The sequence below is a fragment of the Orcinus orca genome, chromosome 2 (assembly GCF_937001465.1).
Source record: "Orcinus orca chromosome 2, mOrcOrc1.1, whole genome shotgun sequence".
Lineage (NCBI taxonomy): Eukaryota > Metazoa > Chordata > Mammalia > Artiodactyla > Delphinidae > Orcinus > Orcinus orca.
Window position 1 is genome coordinate 39,921,807 of NC_064560.1, and position 26,954 is coordinate 39,948,760.

The following is a 26,954-nucleotide window of genomic DNA, read 5'->3' on the forward strand; positions in this document are numbered from 1 at the left end:
TTCAAATGTGTCTCAGGTTTTGTCCCCTGGTACTCGGGTGCAACATTCCAGACGCTTTACTAACACTCTCCCCACTTGGAGAGTCAGTGCCTTTAACCTCCTGTTTGGCCCAGTTTGCAATTTCTGCGTAAGATGAACAGGAATAGGGAGAACAAATGAGAGACTAGCTGGAGGTTTCTGGACGGGCAAATTTAACTCTCCTTTCCCACCAGGAAGAGGAATTAACCAAAGGCTCAGCGTGCCGTGCCAGAACCACACTAGGGCCTGAAGCAATCCTGTGGTGTTGCGGCCAGCTCACAAGAAAGCGAGTTGAAGAAAGGAGCTCAGGGGCACTGTAATTCACAAAACTGCAGAGTTATAAATGACAGGTGTCATCCAAAAATATATTGAAGTAAGGCTGCCAAGAGGACTTGAAAGCGGGGCAGAATTGCAGGACACCGATTTCAGGAGGTAGACAGGAATTGCATGTAAAGCATAGGAAAAGAGGCAGAACGTCCACAATGATGCACTTGGCCAAAAAGGGCGTATGCGTTTTTTCCTGAATATATTCAGCAAAAAACGCATACGCCCTTTTTGGCCAACCAAGCAAGCTTGCAAAGGAAATCTGCACTACAATGAAGTCTCACTGCTCCCTGGTCAAAAGGGCCATCTGAAAAAACTGTAAAATCCAGAAAGGCAGGACAGGCCACGTAGAACTGGGAGCCTTGTTATGCTGATGGGCGGGATGTAATTTGCCAACAGCCACTCTGGAGAAGTGAACAGTGTTTCCTGATATATCTAAAAAACAAGGCAACAGAGCCTAGGGCACTTCCATTTATGGTCCTATAGCTTAGGGAAATTAAAATAAAAAAGACACAGCCACCTCAAAGTTTGGGACGGCTCTGTTTACAAGAACCTCGTTTACGGTACAAGTTCAATATCACAGAAAGCAAAAAATGAATAAAGAAGTTGTGGTACTTACGTACAATGCAATATCACTCAGCAATGAAATCTATGTCATCAGGCCCGTAGCAGCATAATGAGTGGATTCAGGTACGATGATTCTAAGTGAAATAAGTCACACAGAAAAAGAAACATCATAAGATATCACTACTACACGGAATGTAAACCTGGCTACACAGGAAATGAATTACAAAACAGAACTGGGTCTCAAATGTAGAAAACCAACATATGCGTGCTTAAGGGGAAAGGTGAGTTGGGGTGCTGCATAAAACCAGAGATTGAAATTAGCACAGATACCGTTCCATAAGCCAAATATGTAATAGACAAGAGCTACTCCTTGCTCAACGAAGTGGACTCAACACCCCATATTAAACGCATAACAATATACCTGAATAGTAAGAATCTTAAAACCTATGGATTTATATGTCTCCGAAAGAGAATCAAGCGTGTGTTCAGCGGCATAAACACAGCAGTGATAGGATTGTTGAGGTTCGGTGAACAAATGCAGACCCTTTGAAGTCATAATGCATGGTACCCATTCCATGGGTCTCAACTCTCCAGGTTTAAGGGATTCTTCCTTCAGCTAAAACGTGCATGTGGAACCCAGAGTATGATGCACCGTGTGATCGGGAAATGTGTTCAAATGTGTCTCAGTTTTTGTCCTCTGGTACTCGGGTGAAACATTCCAGACGCTTTACTAACACTCTCCCCACTTGGAGAGTCAGTGCCTTTAACCTCCTGTTTGGCCCAGTTTGCAATTTCTGCGGTAAATGAACAGGAATAGGGAGAACCAATGAGAGACTAGCTGGAGGTGTCTGGACGGGCAAATTTAACTCTCATTTCCCACTAGGAAGAGGAGTTAACTAAAGGCTCAGCGTGCCATGCCAGAACCACACTAGGGCCTGAAGCAATCTTGTGGTGTTGCGGCCAGCTCACAAGAAAGCGAGTTGAAGGAAGGAGCTCAGGGGCACTGTAATTCACAAACCTGCAGAGTTATAAATGACAGCTATCGTCCAAAAATATATTGAAGTAAGGCTGCCAAGAGGACTTGAAAGCGGGGCAGAATTGCAGGAAACCGATTTCAGGAGGTAGACTGGAATTGCATGTAAAGCATAGGAAAAGAGGCAGAACGTCCAAAATGATGCACTTGGCCAAAAAGGGCGTATGCGTTTTTTCCCGAATATATTCAGGAAAAAATGCATACGCACTTTTTGGCCAACCAAGCAACCCTGCAAAGGAAATCTGCACTACAATGAAGTCTCACTGCGCCCCGGTCAAAAGGGCCATCTGAAAAAAGTGTAAAATCCAGAAAGGCAGGACAGGCCATGGAGAACTGGAAGCCTTGTCATGCTGGTGGGCGGGATGTAAATTGCCAACAGCCACTCTGGAGAAGTGTATGGTGTTTTCTGAAACATCTACAAAACAAAGCAACAGAGCCTAGGGCACTTCCACTTATGGTCCTATAGCTTAAGGAAATTAAAATCAAAAAGACATAGCCACTCCAAGATTTCGGATGGCTGTGTTTACAAGAACCTCGTTTACAGTACAAGTTCAATATCACAGAAAGCGAAACATGGATAAAGAAGTTTTGGTACTTAAGTACAATGCAATATCACTCAGCAATGAAATCTATATCATCAGGCCCGTAGCAGCATAATGAGTGGAATCAGGTACGATGATTCTAAGTGAAATAAGTCACACAGAAAAAGAAACATCATAAGATATCTCTAATACACGGAATGTAAACTTGGCTACACAGGAACTAAATTACAAAAGAGAAAAGGGTCTCAAATGTAGAAAACCAACTTATGTTTGCTTAAGGGGAAAGGTGAGTTGGGGTGCTGCATAAAACCAGAGATTGAAATTAGCACAGATACCGTTCCATAAGCCAAATATGTAATAGACAAGAGCTACTCCTTGCTCAACGAAGTGGACTCAACACCACATATTAAATGCCTAAGAATACACCTGACTAGTAAGAATCTTAAAACCTATGGATTTATGTGTCCGAAAGAGAATCAAGCGTGTGTACAGCGGCATAAATGCAGCAGTGATAGGATTGGTGAGGATCAGTGAGCAAATGCAGACTCTTTGAAGTCATATTGCATGGTACCCATTCCATGGGTCTCAACTCTTCAGGCTTAAGGGATTCTTCCTTCAGGTAAAACATGCATGTGGAACCCAGAGTATGATCCACCATTGATCGGGAAATGTGTTCAAATGTGTCTCAGTTTTCGTCCCCTGGTACTCGGGTGCAACATTCCAGATGCTTTACTAACACTCTCCCCACTTGGAGAGTCAGTGCCTTTAACCTCCTGTTTGGCCCAGTTTGCAAATTCTGCGGAAAATGAACAGGAAAAAGGAGAACCCATGAGAGACTAGCTGGAGGTGTCTGGACGGGCAAATTTAACTCTCATTTCCCACCAGGAAGAGGAATTAACCAAAGGCTCAGCGTGCCATGCCGGAACCACACTAGGGCCTGAAGCAATCCTGCGGTGTTGCGGCCAGCTCACAAGAATGCGAGTTGAAGAAAGGAGCTCAGGGGCACTGTAATTCACAAACCTGCAGAGTTATAAATGACAGCTATCGTCCAAAAATATATTGAAGTAAGGCTGCCAAGAGGACTTGAAAAAGGGGCAGAATTTCAGGAAACCGATTTCAGGAGGTAGACTGGAATTCCATGTAAAGCATAGGAAAAGAGGCAGAACGTCAACAATGATGCACTTCGCCAAAAAGGGCGTATGCGTTTTTTCCTGAATATATTCAGGAAAAAACGCATACGCGCTTTTTGGCCAACCAAGCAAGCTTGCAAAGGAAATCTGCACTACAATGAAGACTCACTGCCCCCCGGTCAAAAGGGCCATCTGAAAAAAGTGTAAAATCCAGAAAGGCAGGACAGGCCATGGAGAACCGGGAGCCTTGTTATGCTGATGGGCCGGATGTAAATTGCAAACAGCCACTCTGGAGAAGTGAACAGTGTTTCCTGATACATCTAAGAAACAAAGCTACAGAGCCTAGGGCACTTCCACTTATGGTCCTATAGCTTAGGGAAATTAAAATCAAAAAGACACAGCCACCCCAAATTTTGGAATGGCTCTGTTTACAAGAACCTCGTTTACGGTACAAGTTCAATATCACAGAAAGCGAAAAATGGATAAAGAATCTGTGGTACTTACGTACAATGCAATATCACTCAGCAATGAAATCTACGTCATCAGGCCCGTAGCAGCATAATGAGAGGATTCAGGTACGATGATTCTAAGTGAAATAAGTCACACAGAAAAAGAAACATCATAAGATATCACTACTACACGGAATGTAAACTTGGCTACACAGGAACTGAATTACAAAACAGAACAGGGTCTCAAATGTAGAAAACCAACTTATGCTTGCTTAAGGGGAAAGGTGAATTGGGGTGCTGCATAAAACCAGAGATTGAAATTAGCACAGATACCATTCCATAAGCCAAATATGTAATAGACAAGAGCTACTCCTTGCTCAACGAAGTGGACTCAACACCCCATATTAAACGCCTAAGAATATACCTGACTAGTAAGAATCTTAAAACCTATGGATTTATATGTCTCCGAAAGAGAATCAAGCGTGTGTACAGCGGCATAAAGGCAGCAGTGATAGGATTGGTGAGGTTCGGTGAGAAATGCAGACCCTTTGAAGTCATATTGCATGGTACCCATTCCATGGGTCTCAACTCTCCAGGTTTAAGGGATTCTTCCTTCAGCTAAAACATGCATGTGGAACCCAGAGTATGATCCACCGTGTGATCGGGAAACGTGTTCAAATGTGTCTCAGTTTTTGTCCCCAGGTACTCGGGTGCAACATTCCAGACGCTTTACTAACACTCTCCCCACTTGGAGAGTCAGCGCCTTTAACCTCCTGTTTGGCCCAGTTTGCAATTTCTGCGGAAAATGAACAGGAATAGGGAGAACCAATGAGAGACTAGCTGGAGGTGTCTGGACGGGCAAATTTAACTCTCATTTCCCACCAGGAAGAGGAATTAACCAAAGGCTCAGCATGCCATACCGGAACCACACTAGGGCCTGAAGCAATCCTGCGGTTTTGCGGCCAGCTCACAAGAAAGCGAGTTGAAGAAAGGAGCTCAGAGGCACTGTAATTCACAAACCTGCAGAGTTATAAATGGCATCTATCGTCCAAAAATATATTGAAGTAAGGCTGCCAAGAGGACTTGAAAGCGGGGCAGAATTGCAGGAAACCGATTTCAGGAGGTAGACTGGAATTGCATGTAAAGCATAGGAAAAGAGGCAGAACGTCCACAATCATGCACTTGGCCAAAAAGGGCATATGCGTTTTTTCCTGAATATATTCAGGAAAAAACGCATACGCGCTTTTTGGCCCACCAAGCAAGCTTGCAAAGGAAATCTGCACTACAATGAACTCTCACTGCCCCCCGGTCAAAAGGGCCATCTGAAAAAAGTGTAAAATCCAGAAAGGCAGGACAGGCCATGGAGAACTGGGAGCCTTGTTATACTGATGGGCGGGATGTAAATTGCCAACAGGCACTCTGGAGAAGTGTATGGTGTTTCCTGAAACATCTAAAAAACAAAGCAACAGAACCTAGGGCACTTCCACTTATGGTCCTATAGCTTAGGGAAATTAAAATCAAAAAGACACAGCCACCCAAAAGTTTGGGTCGGCTCTGTTTACAAGAACCTCATTTACGGTACAAGTTCAATATCACAGAAAGCGAAAAATGGATAAAGAAGTTGTGGTACTTACGTACAATGCAATATCACTCAGCAATGAAATCTATGTCATCAGGCCCGTAGCAGCATAATGAGTGGATTCAGGTACGATGATTCTAAGTGAAATAAGTCACAGAGAAAAAGAAACATCATAAGATATCACTACTATACGGAATGTAAACTTGGCTACACAGGAACTGAATTACAAAACAGAACAGTGTCTCAAATGTAGAAAACCAACTTATGCTTGCTTAAGGGGAAAGGTGAGTTGGGGTGCTGCATAAAACCAGAGATTGAAATTAGCACAGATACCGTTCCAGAAGCCACAAATATAATAGACAAGAGCTACTCCTTGCTCAACGAAGTGGACTCAACACCACATATTAAACGCCTAAGAATATACCTGACTAGTAAGAATCTTAAAACTTATGGATTTATATGTCTCCCAAAGAGAATCAAGCGTGTGTACAGTGGCATAAACGCAGCAGTGATAGGATTGGTGAGGTTCGGTGAGCAAATGCAGACCCTTTGAAGTCATATTCCATGGTACCCATTCCATGGGTCTCAACTCTCCAAGTTTATGGGATTCTTCCTTCAGCTAAAACATACATGTGGAACCCAGAGTATGATCCACCGTGTGATCGGAACCGTGTTCAAATGTGTCTCAGTTTTTGTCCACTGGAACTCGGGTGCAACATTCCAGACGCTTTACTAACACTCTCCCCACTTGGAGAGTCAGTGCCTTTAACCTCCTGATAGGCCCAGTTTGCAATTTCTGCGGAAAATGAACAGGAATAGGGAGAACCAATGAGAGACTAGCTGGAGGTGTCTGGACGGGCAAATTTAACTCTCATTTCCCACCAGGAAGAGGAATTAACCAAAGGCTCAGCATGCCATACCGGAACCACACTAGGGCCTGAAGCAATCCTGCGGTTTTGCGGCCAGCTCACAAGAAAGCGAGTTGAAGAAAGGAGCTCAGGGGCACTGTAATTCACAAACCTGCAGAGTTATAAATGGCATCTATCGTCCAAAAATATATTGAAGTAAGGCTGCCAAGAGGACTTGAAAGCGGGGCAGAATTGCAGGAAACCGATTTCAGGAGGTAGACTGGAATTGCATGTAAAGCATAGGAAAAGAGGCAGAACGTCCACAATCATGCACTTGGCCAAAAAGGGCATATGCGTTTTTTCCTGAATATATTCAGGAAAAAACGCATACGCGCTTTTTGGCCCACCAAGCAAGCTTGCAAAGGAAATCTGCACTACAATGAACTCTCACTGCCCCCCGGTCAAAAGGGCCATCTGAAAAAAGTGTAAAATCCAGAAAGGCAGGACAGGCCATGGAGAACTGGGAGCCTTGTTATACTGATGGGCGGGATGTAAATTGCAAACAGGCACTCTGGAGAAGTGTATGGTGTTTCCTGAAACATCTAAAAAACAAAGCAACAGAACCTAGGGCACTTCCACTTATGGTCCTATAGCTTAGGGAAATTAAAATCAAAAAGACACAGCCACCCAAAAGTTTGGGTCGGCTCTGTTTACAAGAACCTCATTTACGGTACAAGTTCAATATCACAGAAAGCGAAAAATGGATAAAGAAGTTGTGGTACTTACGTACAATGCAATATCACTCAGCAATGAAATCTATGTCATCAGGCCCGTAGCAGCATAATGAGTGGATTCAGGTACGATGATTCTAAGTGAAATAAGTCACAGAGAAAAAGAAACATCATAAGATATCACTACTATACGGAATGTAAACTTGGCTACACAGGAACTGAATTACAAAACAGAACAGTGTCTCAAATGTAGAAAACCAACTTATGCTTGCTTAAGGGGAAAGGTGAGTTGGGGTGCTGCATAAAACCAGAGATTGAAATTAGCACAGATACCGTTCCAGAAGCCACAAATATAATAGACAAGAGCTACTCCTTGCTCAACGAAGTGGACTCAACACCACATATTAAACGCCTAAGAATATACCTGACTAGTAAGAATCTTAAAACTTATGGATTTATATGTCTCCCAAAGAGAATCAAGCGTGCGTACAGTGGCATAAACGCAGCAGTGATAGGATTGGTGAGGTTCGGTGAGCAAATGCAGACCCTTTGAAGTCATATTCCATGGTACCCATTCCATGGGTCTCAACTCTCCAAGTTTCTGGGATTCTTCCTTCAGCTAAAACATACATGTGGAACCCAGAGTATGATCCACCGTGTGATCGGAACCGTGTTCAAATGTGTCTCAGTTTTTGTCCACTGGAACTCGGGTGCAACATTCCAGACGCTTTACTAACACTCTCCCCACTTGGAGAGTCAGTGCCTTTAACCTCCTGATAGGCCCAGTTTGCAATTTCTGCGGAAAATGAACAGGAATAGGGAGAACCAATGAGAGACTAGCTGGAGGGGTCTGGACGGGCAAATTTAACTCTCATTTCCCACCAGGAAGAGGAATTAACCAAAGGCTCAGTGTGCCATGCGAGAACCACACTAGGGCCTGAAGCAATCCTGCGGTTTTGCGGCCAGCTCACAAGAAAGCGAGTTGAAGAAAGGAGCTCAGGGGCACTATCATTCACAAACCTGCAGAGTTATAAATGACAGCTATCGTCCAAAAATATATTGAAGTAAGGCGGCCAAGAGGACTTGAAAGCAGGGCAGAATTGCAGGAAACCGATTTCAGGAGGTAGACTGGAATTGCATGTAAAGCATAGGAAAAGAGGCAGAACGTCCAAAATGATGCACTTGGCCAAAAAGGGCGTATGCGTTTTTTCCTGAATATATTCAGGAAAAAACGCATACGCCCTTTTTGGCCAACCAAGCAAGCTTGCAAAGGAAATCTGCACTACAATGAAGTCTCACTGCCCCCTGGTCAAAAGGGCCATCTGAAAAAAGTGTAAAATCCAGAAAGGCAGGACAGGCCATGGAGAGCTGTGAGCCTTGTTATGCTGTTGGGCGGGATGTAAATTGTCAACAGCCACTCTGGAGAAGTGTAGGGTGTTTCCTAAAACATCTAAAAAACAAAGCAACAGAGCCTAGGGCACTTCCATTTATGGTCCTATAGCTTAGGGAACTTAAAATCAAAAAGACACAGCCACCCCAAAGTTTGGGCCGGCTCTGTTTACAAGAACCTCGTTTACGGTACAAGTTCAATATCACAGAAAGTGAAAAATGTATAAAGAAGTTGTGTTACTTACGTACAATGGAATATCACTCAGCAATGAAATCTATGTCATCAGGCCAGTAACAGCATAATGAGTGGAATCAGGTATGATGATTCTAAGTGAAATAAGTCACACAGAAAAAGAAACATCATAAGATATCTCTAATACACGGAATGTAAACTTGGCTACACAGGAACTAAATTACAAAACAGAAAAGGGTCTCAAATGTAGAAAACCAACTTATGTTTGCTTAAGGGGAAAGGTGAGTTGGGGTGCTGCATAAAACCAGAGATTGAAATTAGCACAGATACCGTTCCATAAGCCAAATATGTAATAGACAAGAGCTACTCCTTGCTCAACGAAGTGGACTCAACACCACATATTAAACGCCTAAGAATACACCTGACTAGTAACAATCTTAAAACCTATGGATTTATGTGTCCGAAAGAGAATCAAGCGTGTGTACAGTGGCATAAATGCAGCAGTGATAGGATTGGTGAGGATCAGTGAGCAAATGCAGACTCTTTGAAGTCATATTGCATGGTACCCATTCCATGGGTCTCAACTCTTCAGGCTTAAGGGATTCTTCCTTCAGGTAAAACATGCATGTGGAACCCAGAGTATGATCCACCATTGATCGGGAAATGTGTTCAAATGTGTCTCAGTTTTCGTCCCCTGGTACTCGGGTGCAACATTCCAGATGCTTTACTAACACTCTCCCCACTTGGAGAGTCAGTGCCTTTAACCTCCTGTTTGGCCCAGTTTGCAAATTCTGCGGAAAATGAACAGGAAAAAGGAGAACCCATGAGAGACTAGCTGGAGGTGTCTGGACGGGCAAATTTAACTCTCATTTCCCACCAGGAAGAGGAATTAACCAAAGGCTCAGCGTGCCATGCCGGAACCACACTAGGGCCTGAAGCAATCCTGCGGTGTTGCGGCCAGCTCACAAGAATGCGAGTTGAAGAAAGGAGCTCAGGGGCACTGTAATTCACAAACCTGCAGAGTTATAAATGACAGCTATCGTCCAAAAGTATATTGAAGTAAGGTTGCCAAGAGGACTTGAAAGCGCGGCAGAATTGCAGGAAACCGATTTCAGGAGGTAGACTGGAATTGCATGTACAGCATAGGAAAAGAGGCAGAACGTCCAAAATGATGCACTTCGCCAAAAAGGGCGTATGCGTTTTTTCCTGAATATATTCAGGAAAAAACGCATACGCCCTTTTTGGCCAACCAAGCAAGCTTGCAAAGGAAATCTGCAGTACAATGAAGTCTCACTGCCCCCCGGTCAAAAGGGCCATCTGAAAAAAGTGTAAAATCCAGAAAGGCAGGACAGGCCATGGAGAACTGGGAGCCTTGTTATGCTGATGGGCCGGATGTAAATTGCAAACAGCCACTCTGGAAAAGTGAACAGTGTTTCCTGATACATCTAAGAAACAAAGCTACAGAGCCTAGGGCACTTCCACTTATGGTCCTATAGCTTAGGGAAATTAAAATCAAAAAGACACAGCCACCCCAAATTTTGGAATGGCTCTGTTTACAAGAACCTCGTTTACGGTACAAGTTCAATATCACAGAAAGCGAAAAATGGATAAAGAATCTGTGGTACTTACGTACAATGCAATATCACTCAGCAATGAAATCTATGTCATCAGGCCCGTAGCAGCATAATGAGAGGATTCAGGTACGATGATTCTAAGTGAAATAAGTCACACAGAAAAAGAAACATCATAAGATATCACTACTACACGGAATGTAAACTTGGCTACACAGGAACTGAATTACAAAACAGAACAGGGTCTCAAATGTAGAAAACCAACTTATGCTTGCTTAAGGGGAAAGGTGAATTGGGCTGCTGCATAAAACCAGAGATTGAAATTAGCACAGATACCATTCCATAAGCCAAATATGTAATAGACAAGAGCTACTCCTTGCTCAACGAAGTGGACTCAACACCCCATATTAAACGCCTAAGAATATACCTGACTAGTAAGAATCTTAAAACCTATGGATTTATATGTCTCCGAAAGAGAATCAAGCGTGTGTACAGCAGCATAAAGGCAGCAGTGATAGGATTGGTGAGGTTCGGTGAGAAATGCAGACCCTTTGAAGTCATATTGCATGGTACCCATTCCATGGGTCTCCACTCTCCAGGTTTAAGGGATTCTTCCTTCAGCTAAAACATGCATGTGGAACCCAGAGTATGATCCACCGTGTGATCGGGAAACGTGTTCAAATGTGTCTCAGTTTTTGTCCCCTGGTACTCGGGTGCAACATTCCAGAGGCTTTACTAACACTCTCCCCACTTGGAGAGTCAGTGCCTTTAACCTCCTGTTTGGCCCAGTTTGCAATTTCTGCGGAAAATGAACAGGAATAGGGAGAACCAATGAGAGACTAGCTGGAGGTGTCTGGACGGGCAAATTTAACTCTCATTTCCCACCAGGAAGAGGAATTAACCAAAGGCTCAGCATGCCATACCGGAACCACACTAGGGCCTGAAGCAATCCTGCGGTTTTGCGGCCAGCTCACAAGAAAGCGAGTTGAAGAAAGGAGCTCAGGGGCACTGTAATTCACAAACCTGCAGAGTTATAAATGGCAGCTATCGTCCAAAAATATATTGAAGTAAGGCTGCCAAGAGGACTTGAAAGCGGGGCAGAATTGCAGGAAACCGATTTCAGGAGGTAGACTGGAATTGCATGTAAAGCATAGGAAAAGAGGCAGAACGTCCACAATGATGCACTTGGCCAAAAAGGGCGTATGCGTTTTTTCCTGAATATATTCAGGAAAAAACGCATACGCGCTTTTTGGCCCACCAAGCAAGCTTGCAAAGGAAATCTGCACTACAATGAACTCTCACTGCCCCCCGGTCAAAAGGGCCATCTGAAAAAAGTGTAAAATCCAGAAAGGCAGGACAGGCCATGGAGAACTGGGAGCCTTGTTATACTGATGGGCGGGATGTAAATTGCCAACAGGCACTCTGGAGAAGTGTATGGTGTTTCCTGAAACATCTAAAAAACAAAGCAACAGAACCTAGGGCACTTCCACTTATGGTCCTATAGCTTAGGGAAATTAAAATCAAAAAGACACAGCCACCCAAAAGTTTGGGTCGGCTCTGTTTACAAGAACCTCGTTTACGGTACAAGTTCAATATCACAGAAAGCGAAAAATGGATAAAGAAGTTGTGGTACTTACGTACAATGCAATATCACTCAGCAATGAAATCTATGTCATCAGGCCCGTAGCAGCATAATGAGTGGATTCAGGTACGATGATTCTAAGTGAAATAAGTCACAGAGAAAAAGAAACATCATAAGATATCACTACTACACGGAATGTAAACTTGGCTACACAGGAACTGAATTACAAAACAGAACAGTGTCTCAAATGTAGAAAACCAACTTATGCTTGCTTAAGGGGAAAGGTGAGTTGGGGTGCTGCATAAAACCAGAGATTGAAATTAGCACAGATACCGTTCCAGAAGCCACAAATGTAATAGACAAGAGCTACTCCTTGCTCAACGAAGTGGACTCAACACCACATATTAAACGCCTAAGAATATACCTGACTAGTAAGAATCTTAAAACTTATGGATTTATATGTCTCCCAAAGAGAATCAAGCATGTGTACAGTGGCATAAATGCAGCAGTGATAGGATTGGTGAGGTTCGGTGAGCAAATGCAGACCCTTTGAAGTCATATTCCATGGTACCCATTCCATGGGTCTCAACTCTCCAAGTTTATGGGATTCTTCCTTCAGCTAAAACATACATGTGGAACCCAGAGTATGATCCACCGTGTGATCGGAACCGTGTTCAAATGTGTCTCAGTTTTTGTCCACTGGTACTCGGGTGCAACATTCCAGACGCTTTACTAACACTCTCCGCACTTGGAGAGTCAGTGCCTTTAACCTCCTGTTTGGCCCAGTTTGCAATTTCTGCGGAAAATGAACAGGAATAGGGAGAACCAATGAGAGACTAGCTGGAGGTGTCTGGACGGGCAAATTTAACTCTCATTTCCCACCAGGAAGAGGAATTAACCAAAGGCTCAGTGTGCCATGCGGGAACCACACTAGGGCCTGAAGCAATCCTGCGGTGTTGCGGCCAGCTCACAAGAAAGCGAGTTGAAGAAAGGAGCTCAGGGGCACTGACATTCACAAACCTGCAGAGTTATAAATGACAGCTATCGTCCAAAAATATATTGAAGTAAGGCGGCCAAGAGGACTTGAAAGCAGGGCAGAATTGCAGGAAACCGATTTCAGGAGGTAGACTGGAATTGCATGTAAAGCATAGGAAAAGAGGCAGAACGTCCACAATGATGCACTTGGCCAAAAAGGGCGTATGCGTTTTTTTCTGAATATATTCAGGAAAAAATGCATACGCCCTTTTTGGCCAACCAAGCAAGCTTGCAAAGGAAATCTGCACTACAATGAAGTCTCACTGCCCCCCAGTCAAAAGGGCCATCTGAAAAAAGTGTAAAATTCAGAAAGGCAGGACAGGCCATGGAGAACTGGGAGCCTGGTTATGCTGATGGGCGGGATGTAAATTGCCAACAGCTACTCTGGAGAAGTGTATGGTGTTTCCTGAAACATCTAAAAAACAAAGCATCAGAACCTAGGGCACTTGCACTTATGGTCCTATAGCTTAGGGAAATTAAAATCAAAAAGACACAGCCACCCCAAAGTTTGGGACGGCTCTGGTTACAAGAACCTCGTTTACGGTACAAGTTCAATATCACAGAAAGCGAAAAATGGATAAAGAAGTTGTGGTACTTACGTACAATGCAGTATCATTCAGCAATGAAATCTATGTCATCAGGCCCATAGCAGCATAATGAGTGGATTCAGGTACGATGATTCTAAGTGAAATATGTCACAGAGAAAAATAAACATCATAAGGTATCAGTACTACACGGAATGTAATCTTGGCTACACAGGAACTGAATTACAAAACAGAACAGGGTCTCAAATGTAGAAAACCAACTTATGCTTGCTTAAGGGGAAAGGTGAGTTGGGGTGCTGCATAAAACCAGAGATTGAAATTAGCACAGATACCGTTCCATAAGCCAAATATGTAATAGACAAGAGCTACTCCTTGCTCAACGAAGTGGACTCAACACCCCATATTCAACCCCTAAGAATATACCTGACTAGTAAGAATCTTAAAACCTATGGATTTATATGTCTCCGAAAGAGAATCAAGCGTGTGTACAGCGGCATAAATGCAGCAGTGATAGGATTGGTGAGGTTCGGTGAGCAAATGCAGACCCTTTGAAGTCATATTGCATGGTACCCATTCCATGGGTCTCAACTCTCCAGGTTTAAGGGATTCTTCCTTCAGCTAAAACATGCATGTGGAACCCAGAGTATGATCCACCGTGTGATCGGGAAACGTGTTCAAATGTGTCTCAGTTTTCGTCCCCTGGTACTCGGGTGCAACATTCCAGACGCTTTACTAACACTCTCCCCACTTGAGAGAGTCAGTGCCTTTAACCTCCTGTTTGGCCCAGTGTGCAATTTCTGCGGAAAATGTACAGGAATAGGGAGAACCAATGAGAGACTAGCTGGAGGTGTCTGGACGGGCAAATTTAACTCTTATTTCCCACAAGGAAGAGGAATTAACCAAAGGCTCTGCGTGCCATGCGGGAACCACACTAGGGCCTGAAGCAATCCTGCAGTGTTGCGGCCAGCTCACAAGAAAGGGAGTTGAAGTAAGGAGCTCAGGGGCACTGTAATTCACAAACCTGCAGAGTTATAAATGACAGCTATTGTCCAAAAATATATTGAAGTAAGGCTGCCAAGAGAACTTGAAAGTGGGGCAGAATTGCAGGAAACCGATTTCAGGAGGTAGACTGGAATTGCATGTAAAGCATAGGAAAAGAGGCAGAACGTCCACAATGATGCACTTGGCCAAACAGGGCTTATGCGTTTTTTCCTGAATATGTTCAGGAAAAAACGCATACGCCCTGTTTGGCCAACCAAGCAAGCTTGCAAAGGAAATCTGCACTAAAATGAAGTCTCACTGCCCCCCTGTCAAAACGGACATGTGATAAAAGTGTAAAATTCAGAAAGGCAGGACAGGCCATGGAGAACTGGGAGCCTTGTTATGCTGATGGGCGGGATGTAAATTGCCAACAGCCACTCTGGAGAAGTGTATGGTGTTTCCTGAAACATGTAAACAACAAAGCAACAGAGTCTAGGGCACTTCCACTTATGGTCCTATAGTTTAGGGAAATTAAAATCAAAAAGACACAGCCACCCCAAAGTTTGGGACGGCTCTGTTTACAAGAACCTCGTTTATGGTACAAGTTCAATATCACAGAAAGCGAAAAATGGATAAAGAAGTTGTGGTAATTACGTACAATGCAATATCACTCAGGAATGAAATCTATGTCATCAGGCCCGTAGCAGCATAATGAGTGGATTCAGGTACGATGATTCTAAGTGAAATAAGTCACAGAGAAAAAGAAACATCATAAGATATCACTACTACACGGAATGTAAACTTGGCTACACAGGAACTGAATTACAAAACAGAACAGGGTCTCAAATGTAGAAAACCAACTTATGCTTGCTTAAGGGGAAAGGTGAGTTGGGGTGCTGCATAAAACCAGAGATTGAAATTAGCACAGATACCATTCCATAAGCGAAATATGTAATAGACAAGAGCTACTCCTTGCTCAACGAAGTGGACTCAACACCCCATATTAAACGCCTAAGAATATACCTAACTAGTAAGAATCTTAAAACCTATGGATTTATATGTCTCCGAAAGAGAATCAAGCTTGTGTACAGCGGCATAAACGCAGCAGTGATAGGATTGGTGAGGTTCGGTGAGAAATGCAGACCCTGTGAAGTCATATTGCATGGTACCCATTCCATGGGTCTCAACTCTCCAGGTTTAAGTATTCTTCTTTCAGCTAAAACATGCATGTGGTACCCAGAGTATGATCCACCGTGTGATCGGGAAACGTGTTCAAATGTGTCTCAGTTTTCGTCCCCTGGTATTCGGGTGCAACATTCCAGATGCTTTACTAACACTGTCCCCACTTGGAGAGTCAGTGCCTTTAACCTCCTGTTTGGCCCAGTTTGCAATTTCTGCGGAAAATGAACAGGAATAGAGAGAACCAATGAGAGACTAGCTGGAGGTGTCTGGACGGGCAAATTTAACTCTCATTTCCCACCAGGAAGAGGAATTAACCTAAGGCTCAGCGTGCCATGCGGGAACCACACTAGGGCCTGAAGCAATCCTGCGGTGTTGCGGCCAGCTCACAAGATAGCGAGTTGAAGAAAGGAGCTCAGGGGCACTGTCATTCACAAACCTGCAGAGTTATAAATGACAGCTATCGTCCAAAAGTATATTGAAGTAAGGTTGCCAAGAGGACTTGAAAGCCCGGCAGAATTGCAGGAAACCGATTTCAGGAGGTAGACTGGAATTGCATGTAAAGCATAGGAAAAGAGGCAGAACGTCCAAAATGATGCACTTGGCCAAAAAGCTCGTATGCGTTTTTTCCTGAATATATTCAGGAAAAAACGCATACGCCCTTTTTGGCCAACCAAGCAAGCTTGCAAAGGAAATCTGCACTACAATGAAGTCTCACTGCCCCCCGGTCAAAAGGGCCATCTGAAAAAAGTGTAAAATCCAGAAAGGCAGGACAGGCCATGCAGAACTGGGAGCCTTGTTATGCTGATGGGCGGGATGTAAATTGCCAACAGCCACTCTGGAGAAGTGTATGGTGTTTCCTGAAACATCTAAAAAACAAAGCAACAGAACCTAGGGCACTTCCACTTAGGTCCTATAGCTTAGGGAAATTAAAATCAAAAAGACACAGCCACCCCAAAGTTTGGGACGGCTCTGTTTACAAGAACCTCGTTTACGGTACAAGTTCAATATCACAGAAAGCGAAAAATGGATAAAGACGTTGTGGTACTTACGTACAATGCAATATCACTCAGCAATGAAATCTATGTCATCAGGCCAATAGCATCATAATGAGTGGATTCAGGTATGATGATTCTAAGTGAAATAAGTCACAGAGAAAAAGAAACATCATAAGATAACACTACTACACGGAATGTAAACTTGGCTAAACAGGAACTGAATTACAAAACAGAACAGGGTCTCAAATGTAGAAAACCAACTTATGCTTGCTTAAGGGGAAAGGTGAGTTGGGGTGCTGCATAAAACCAGAGATTGAAATTAGCACAGATACCGTTCCATAAGCCAAATATGTAATAGACAAGAGCTACTCCTTGCTCAACGAAGTGGACTCAACACCCCATATTAAACGCCTAAGAATATACCTGACTAGTAAGAATCTTAAAACTTATGGATTTATATGTCTCCCAAAGAGAATCAAGCGTGTGTACAGTGGCATAAACGCAGCAGTGATAGGATTGGTGAGGTTCAGTGAGCAAATGCAGACCCTTTGAAGCCATATTGCATGGTACCCATTCCATGGGTCTCAACTCTCCAAGTTTATGGGATTCTTCCTTCAGCTAAAACATACATGTGGAACCCAGAGTATGATCCACCGTGTGATCGGAAACGTGTTCAAATGTGTCTCAGTTTTTGTCCCCTGGTACTCGGGTGCAACATTCCAGACGCTTTACTAACACTCTCCCCACCTGGAGAGTCAGTGCCTTTAACCTCCTGTTTGGCCCAGTATGCAATTTCTGCGGGAAATGAACAGGAATAGGGAGAACCAATGAGAGACTAGCTGGAGGTGTCTGGACGGGCAAATTTAACTCTCCTTTCCCACCAGGAAGAGGAATTAACCAAAGGCTCAGCGTGCCATGCGGGAACCACACTAGGGCCTGAAGCAATCCTGCGGTGTTGCGGCCAGCTCACAAGAAATCGAGTTGAAGAAAGGAGCTCAGGGGCACTGTAATTCACAAACCTGCAGAGTTATAAATGACAGCTATCGTCCAAAAGTATATTGAAGTAAGGTTGCCAAGAGGACTTGAAAGCGCGGCAGAATTGCAGGAAACCGATTTCAGGAGGTAGACTGGAATTGCATGTAAAGCATAGGAAAAGAGGCAGAACGTCCAAAATGATGCACTTGGCCAAAAAGCGCGTATGCGTTTTTTCCTGAATATATTCAGGAAAAAACGCATACGCCCTTTTTGGCCAACCAAGCAAGCTTGCAAAGGAAATCTGCACTACAATGAAGTCTCACTGCCCCCCGGTCAAAAGGGCCATCTGAAAAAAGTGTAAAATCCAGAAAGGCAGGACAGGCCATGCAGAACTGGGAGCCTTGTTATGCTGATGGGCGGGAGGTAAATTGCCAACAGCCACTCTGCAGAAGTGTATGGTGTTTCCTGAAACATCTAAAAAACAAAGCAACAGAGCCTAGGGCACTTCCACTTATGGTCCTATAGCTTAGGGAAATTAAAATCAAAAAGACACAGCCACCCCAAAGTTTGGGACGGCTCTGTTTACAAGAACCTCGTTTACGGTACAAGTTCAATATCACAGAAAGCGAAAAATGGATAAAGACGTTGTGGTACTTACGTAGAATGCAATATCACTCAGCAATGAAATCTATGTCATCAGGCCAATAGCATCATAATGAGTGGATTCAGGTACGATGATTCTAAGTGAAATAAGTCACAGAGAAAAAGAAACATCATAAGATAACACTACTACACGGAATGTAAACTTGGCTACACAGGAACTGAATTACAAAACAGAACAGGGTCTCAAATGTAGAAAACCAACTTATGCTTCCTTAAGGGGAAAGGTGAGTTGGGGTGCTGCATAAAACCAGAGATTGAAATTAGCACAGATACCGTTCCATAAGCCAAATATGTAATAGACAAGAGCTACTCCTTGCTCAACGAAGTGGACTCAACACCCCATATTAAACGCCTAAGAATATACCTGACTAGTAAGAATCTTAAAACTTATGGATTTATATGTCTCCCAAAGAGAATCAAGCGTGTGTACAGTGGCATAAACGCAGCAGTGATAGGATTGGTGAGGTTCAGTGAGCAAATGCAGACCCTTTGAAGTCATATTGCATGGTACCCATTCCATGGGTCTCAACTCTCCAAGTTTATGGGATTCTTCCTTCAGCTAAAACATACATGTGGAACCCAGAGTATGATCCACCGTGTGATCGGAAACGTGTTCAAATGTGTCTCAGTTTTTGTCCCCTGGTACTCGGGTGCAACATTCCAGACGCTTTACTAACACTCTCCCCACTTGGAGAGTCAGTGCCTTTAACCTCCTGTTTGGCCCAGTTTGCAATTTCTGCGGGAAATGAACAGGAATAGGGAGAACCAATGAGAGACTAGCTGGAGGTGTCTGGACGGGCAAATTTAACTCTCATTTCCCACCAGGAAGAGGAATTAACCAAAGGCTCAGCGTGCCATGCGGGAACCACACTAGGGCCTGAAGCAATCCTGCGGTGTTGCGGCCAGCTCACAAGAAATCGAGTTGAAGAAAGGAGCTCAGGGGCACTGTAATTCACAAACCTGCAGAGTTATAAATGACAGCTATCGTCCAAAAGTATATTGAAGTAAGGTTGCCAAGAGGACTTGAAAGCGCGGCAGAATTGCAGGAAACCGATTTCAGGAGGTAGACTGGAATTGCATGTAAAGCATAGCAAAAGAGGCAGAACGTCCACAATGATGCACTTGGCCAAAAAGGGCGTATGCGTTTTTTCCTGAATATATTCAGGAAAAAACGCATACGCCCTTTTTGGCCAACCAAGCAACCCTGCAAAGGAAATCTGCACTACAATGAAGTCTCACTGCTCCCCGGTCAAAAGGGCCATCTGAAAAAAGTGTAAAATCCAGAAAGGCAGGACAGGCCATGCAGAACTGGGAGCCTTGTTATGCTGATGGGCGGGATGTAAATTGCCAACAGCCACTCTGGAGAAGTGTATGGTGTTTCCTGAAACATCTAAAAAACAAAGCAACAGAGCCTACGGCACTTCCACTTATGGTCCTATAGCTTAGGGAAATTAAAATCAAAAAGACACAGATACCCCAAATTTTGGGACGGCTCTGTTTACAAGAACCTCGTTTACGGTACAAGTTCAATATCACAGAAAGCGAAAAATGGATAAAGAAGTTGTGGTACTTACGTACAATGCAATATCACTCAGCAATGAAATCTATGTCATCAGGCCCGTAGCAGCATAATGAGTGGATTCAGGTACGATGATTCTAAGTGAAATAAGTCACAGAGAAAAAGAAACATCAGAAGATATCATTACTACACGGAATGTAAACTTGGCTACACAGGAACTGAATTACAAAACAGAACAGGGTCTCAAATGTAGAAAACCAACTTATGCTTGCTTGAGGGGAAAGGTGAGTTGGGGTGCTGCATAAAACCAGAGACTGAAATTAGCACAGATACCGTTCCATAAGCCAAATATGTAATAGAGAAGAGCTACTCCTTGATCAACGAAGTGGACTCAACACCCCATATTAAACGCCTAAGAATATATCTGACTAGTAAGAATCTTAAAACCTATGGATTTATATGTCTCTGAAAGAGAATCAAGCGTGTGTACAGCGGCATAAACGCAGTAGTGATAGGATTGGTGAGGTTCGGTGAGCAAATGCAGACCCTTTGAAGTCATATTGCATGGTAACCATTCCATGGGTCTCCACTGTGCAGGTTTAAGGGATTCTTCCTTCAGCTAAAACATGCATGTGGAACCCAGAGTATGATTCACCGTGTGATCGGAAACGTGTTCAAATGTGTCTCAGTTTTCGTCCCCTGGTACTCGGGTGCAACATTCCAGACGCTTTACTAACACTCTCCCCACTTGAAGAGTCAGTGCCTTTAACCTCCTGTTTGGCCCAGTTTGCAATTTCTGCGGAAAATGAACAGAAATAGGGAGAACCAATGAGAGACTAGCTGGAGGTGTCTGGACCGGCAAATTCAACTCTCATTTCCCACCAGGAAGAGGAATTAACCAAAGGCTCAGCGTGCCATGCCGGAACAACACTAGGGCCTGAAGCAATCCTGTGGTGTTGCGGCCAGCTCACAAGAAAGCGAGTTGAAGAAAGGAGCTCAGGGGCACTGTAATTCACAAACCTGCAGAGTTATAAATGACAGCTATCGTCCAAAAATATATTGAAGTAAGGCTGCCAAGAGGACTTGAATGCGGGGCAGAATTGCAGGAAACCGATTTCAGGAGGTAGACTGGAATTGCATGTAAAGCATAGGAAAAGAGGCAGAACGTCCACAATGATGCACTTGGCCAAAAAGGGCGTATGCGTTTTTTCCTGAATATATTCAGGAAAAAACGCATACGCCCTTTTTGGCCAACCAAGCAAGCTTGCAAAGGAAATCTGCACTACAATGAAGTCTCACTGCCCCCCGGTCAAAAGGGCCATCTGAAAAAAGTGTAAAATCCAGAAAGGCAGGACAGGCCATGGAGAACTGGGAGCCTTATCATGCTGATGGGCGGGATGTAAATTGCCAACAGCCACTCTGGAGAAGTGTATGGTGTTTCCTGAAATATCTAAAAAACAAAGCAACAGAACCTAGGGCACTTCCACTATGGTCCTATAGCTTAGGGAAATTAAAATCAAAAAGACACAGCCACCCCAAAGTTTGGGACGGCTCTGTTTACAAGAACCTCGTTTACGGTACAAGTTCAATATCACAGAAAGCGAAAAATGGATAAAGAAGTTGTGGTACTTACGTACAATGTAATATCACTCAGCAATGAAATCTGTGTCATCAGGCCCGTAGCAGCATAATGAGTGGATTCAGGTACGATGATTCTAAGTGAAATAAGTCACACAGAAAAAGAAACATCATAAGATATCACTACTACACGGAATGTAAACTTGGCTACACAGGAACTGAATTACAAAACAGAACAGGGTCTCAAATGTAGAAAACCAACTTATGCTTGCTTAAGGGGAAAGGTGAGTTGGGGTGCTGCATAAAACCAGAGATTGAAATTAGCACAGATACCATTCCATAAGCCAAATATGTAATAGACAAGAGCTACTCTTTGCTCAACGAAGTGGACTCAACACCACATATTAAACGTCTAACAATATACCTGACAAGTAAGAATCTTAAAACCTATGGATTTCTATGTCTCCGAAAGAGAATCAAGCGTGTGTACAGCGGCATAAAGGCAGCAGTGATAGGATTGGTGAGGTTCGGTGAGCAAATGCAGACCCTTTGAAGTCATATTGCATGGTACCCATTCCATGGGTCTCAACTCTCCAGGTTTATGGGATTCTTCCTTCAGCTAAAACATGCCTGTGTTACCCAGAGTATGATGCACCGTTTGATCAGGAATCGTGTTCAAATGTGTCTCAGTTTTCGTCCCCTGGTACTCGGGTGCAACATTCCAGACGCTTTACTAATACTCTCCCCACTTGGAGAGTCAGTGCCTTTAACCTCCTGTTTGGCCCAGTTTGCAATTTCTGCGGAAAATGAACAGGAATAGGGAGAACCAATGAGAGACTAGCTGGAGGTGTCTGGACGGGCAAATTTAACTCTCATTTCCCACCAGGAAGAGGAATTAAACAAAGGCTCAGCATGCCATACCGTAAACACACTAGGGCCTGAAGCAATCCTGTGGTGTTGCGGCCAGCTCACAAGAAAGTGAGTTGAAGAAAGGAGCCCAGGGGCACTGTAATTCACAAACCTGCAGAGTTATAAATGACAGCTATCATCCAAAAATATATTGAAGTAAGGCTGCCAAGAGGACTTGAAAGCGGGGCAGAATTGCAGGAAACCGATTTCAGGAGGTAGACTGGAATTGCATGTAAAGCATAGGAAAAGAGGCAGAACGTCCACAATGATGCACTTGGCCAAAAAGGGCGTATGCGTTTTTTCCTGAATATATTCAGGAAAAAACGCATACGCCCTTTTTGGCCAACCAAGCAAGCTTGCAAAGGAAATCTGCACTACAATGAAGTCTCACTGCCCCCGGGTCAAAAGGGCCATCTGAAAAAAGTGTAAAATCCAGAAAGGCAGGACAGGCCATGGAGAATTGGGAGCCTTGTAATGCTGATGGGCGGGATGTAAATTGCCAACAGCCACTCTGGAGAAGTGTATGGTGTTTCCTGAAACATCTAAAAAACAAAGCAACAGAACCTAGGGCACTTCCACTTATGCTCCTATAGCTTAGGGAAATTAAAATCAAAAAGACACAGCCACCCCAAAGTTTGGGACGGCTCTGTTTACAAGAACCTCGTTTACGGTACAAGTTCAATATCACAGAAAGCGAAAAATGGATAAAGAAGTTGTGGTACTTACATATAATGCAGTATCACTCAGCAATGAAATATATGTCATCAGGCCCGTAGCAGCATAATGAGTGGATTCAGGTACGATGATTCTAAGTGAAATAAGTCACACAGAAAAAGAAACATCATAAGATATCACTACTACATGGAATGTAAACTTGGCTACACAGGAACTGAATTACAAAACAGAACAGGGTCTCAAATGTACAAAACCAACTTATGCTTGCTTAAGGGGAAAGGTGAGTTGGGGTGCTGCATAAAACCAGAGATTGAAATTAGCACAGATACCGTTCCATAAGCCAAATATGTAATAGACAAGAGCTACTCCTTTCTCAACGAAGTGGACTCCACACCCCATATTAAACGCCTAAGAATATACCTGACTAGTAAGAATCTTAAAACTTATGGATTTATATGTCTCCGATAGAGAATCAAGCGTGTGTACAGCGGCATAAATGCAGCAGTGATAGGATTGGTGAGGTTCGGTGAGCAAATGCAGACCCTTTGAAGTCATATTCCATGGTACCCATTCCATGGGTCTCCACTCTCCAGGTTTAAGGGATTCTTCCTTCAGCTAAAACATGCATGTGGAACCCAGAGTATGATTCACCGTGTGATCGGAAACGTGTTCAAATGTGTCTCAGTTTTCGTCCCCTGGTACTCGGGTGCAACATTCCAGATGCTTTACTAACACTCTCCCCACTTGAAGAGTCAGTGCCTTTAACCTCCTGTTTGGCCCAGTTTGCAATTTCTGCGGAAAATGAACAGAAATAGGGAGAACCAATGAGAGACTAGCTGGAGGTGTCTGGACCGGCAAATTCAACTCTCATTTCCCACCAGGAAGAGGAATTAACCAAAGGCTCAGCGTGCCATGCCGGAACAACACTAGGGCCTGAAGCAATCCTGTGGTGTTGCGGCCAGCTCACAAGAAAGCGAGTTGAAGAAAGGAGCTCAGGGGCACTGTAATTCACAAACCTGCAGAGTTATAAATGACAGCTATCGTCCAAAATATATTGAAGTAAGGCTGCCAAGAGGACTTGAAAGCGGGGCAGAATTGCAGGAAACCGATTTCAGGAGGTAGACTGGAATTGCATGTAAAGCATAGGAAAAGAGGCAGAACGTCCACAATGATGCACTTGGCCAAAAAGGGCGTATGCGTTTTTTCCTGAATATATTCAGGAAAAAACGCATACGCCCTTTTTGGCCAACCAAGCAAGCTTGCAAAGGAAATCTGCACTACAATGAAGTCTCACTGCCCCCCGGTCAAAAGGGCCATCTGAAAAAAGTGTAAAATCCAGAAAGGCAGGACAGGCCATGGAGAACTGGGAGCCTTATCATGCTGATGGGCGGGATGTAAATTGCCAACAGCCACTCTGGAGAAGTGTATGGTGTTTCCTGAAACATCTAAAAAACAAAGCAACAGAACCTAGGGCACTTCCACTATGGTCCTATAGCTTAGGGAAATTAAAATCAAAAAGACACAGATACCCCAAATTTTGGGACGGCTCTGTTTACAAGAACCTCGTTTACGGTACAAGTTCAATATCACAGAAAGCGAAAAATGGATAAAGAAGTTGTGGTACTTACATATAATGCAGTATCACTCAGCAATGAAATATATGTCATCAGGCCCGTAGCAGCATAATGAGTGGATTCAGGTACGATGATTCTAAGTGAAATAAGTCACACAGAAAAAGAAACATCATAAGATATCACTACTACATGGAATGTAAACTTGGCTACACAGGAACTGAATTACAAAACAGAACAGGGTCTCAAATGTAGAAAACCAACTTATGCTTGCTTAAGGGGAAAGGTGAGTTGGGATGCTGCATAAAACCAGAGATTGAAATTAGCACAGATACCGTTCCATAAGCCAAATATGTAATAGACAAGAGCTACTCCTTTCTCAACGAAGTGGACTCCACACCCCATATTAAACGCCTAAGAATATACCTGACTAGTAAGAATCTTAAAACTTATGGATTTATATGTCTCCGATAGAGAATCAAGCGTGTGTACAGCGGCATAAATGCAGCAGTGATAGGATTGGTGAGGTTCGGTGAGCACATGCAGACCCTTTGAAGTCATATTCCATGGTACCCATTCCATGGGTCTCCACTCTCCAGGTTTAAGGGATTCTTCCTTCAGCTAAAACATGCATGTGGAACCCAGAGTATGATTCACCGTGTGATCGGAAACGTGTTCAAATGTGTCTCAGTTTTCGTCCCCTGGTACTCGGGTGCAACATTCCAGACGCTTTACTAACACTCTCCCCACTTGAAGAGTCAGTGCCTTTAACCTCCTGTTTGGCCCAGTTTGCAATTTCTGCGGAAAATGAACAGAAATAGGGAGAACCAATGAGAGACTAGCTGGAGGTGTCTGGATGGGCAAATTCAACTCTCATTTCCCACCAGGAAGAGGAATTAACCAAAGGCTCAGCGTGCCATGCCGGAACAACACTAGGGCCTGAACCAATCTTGTGGTGTTGCGGCCAGCTCACAAGAAAGCGAGTTGAAGAAAGGAGCTCAGGGGCACTGTAATTCACAAACCTGCAGAGTTATAAATGACAGCTATCGTCCAAAAATATATTGAAGTAAGGCTGCCAAGAGGACTTGAAAGCGGGGCAGAATTGCAGGAAACCGATTTCAGGAGGTAGACTGGAATTGCATGTAAAGCATAGGAAAAGAGGCAGAACGTCCACAATGATGCACTTGGCCAAAAAGGGCGTATGCGTTTTTTCCTGAATATATTCAGGAAAAAACGCATACGCCCTTTTTGGCCAACCAAGCAAGCTTGCAAATGAAATCTGCACTACAATGAAGTCTCACTGCCCCCCGGTCAAAAGGGCCATCTGAAAAAAGTGTAAAATCCAGAAAGGCAGGACAGGCCATGGAGAACTGGGAGCCTTGTCATGCTGATGGGTGGGATGTAAATTGCCAACAGCCACTCTGGAGAAGTGTATGGTGTTTCCTGAAACATCTAAAAAACAAAGCAACAGAACCTAGGGCACTTCCACTTAGGTCCTATAGCTTAGGGAAATTAAAATCAAAAAGACACAGACACCCCAAAGTTTCGGACGGCTCTGTTTACAAGAACCTCGTTTACGGTACAAGTTCAATATCACAGAAAGCGAAAAATGGATAAAGAAGTTGTGGTACTTACGTACAATGCAATATCACTCAGCAATGAAATCTGTGTCATCAGGCACGTAGCAGCATAATGAGTGGATTCAGGTACGATGATTCTAAGTGAAATAAGTCACAGAGAAAAAGAAACATCAGAAGATATCACTACTACACGGAATGTAAACTTGGCTACACAGGAACTGAATTACAAAACAGAACAGGGTCTCAAATGTAGAAAACCAACTTATGCTTGCTTAAGGGGAAAGGTGAGTTGGGGTGCTGCATAAAACCAGAGATTGAAATTAGCACAGATACCATTCCATAAGCCAAATATGTAATAGACAAGAGCTACTCCTTGCTCAACGAAGTGGACTCAACACCACATATTAAACGTCTAACAATATACCTGACAAGTAAGAATCTTAAAACCTATGGATTTCTATGTCTCCGAAAGAGAATCAAGCGTGTGTACAGCGGCATAAAGGCAGCAGTGATAGGATTGGTGAGGTTCGGTGAGCAAATGCAGACCCTTTGAAGTCATATTGCATGGTACCCATTCCATGGGTCTCAACTCTCCAGGTTTATGGGATTCTTCCTTCAGCTAAAACATGCCTGTGGTACCCAGAGTATGATGCACCGTTTGATCGGGAATCGTGTTCAAATGTGTCTCAGTTTTTGTCCCCTGGTACTCGGGTGCAACATTCCAGACGCTTTACTAATACTCTCCCCACTTGGAGAGTCAGTGCCTTTAACCTCCTGTTTGGCCCAGTTT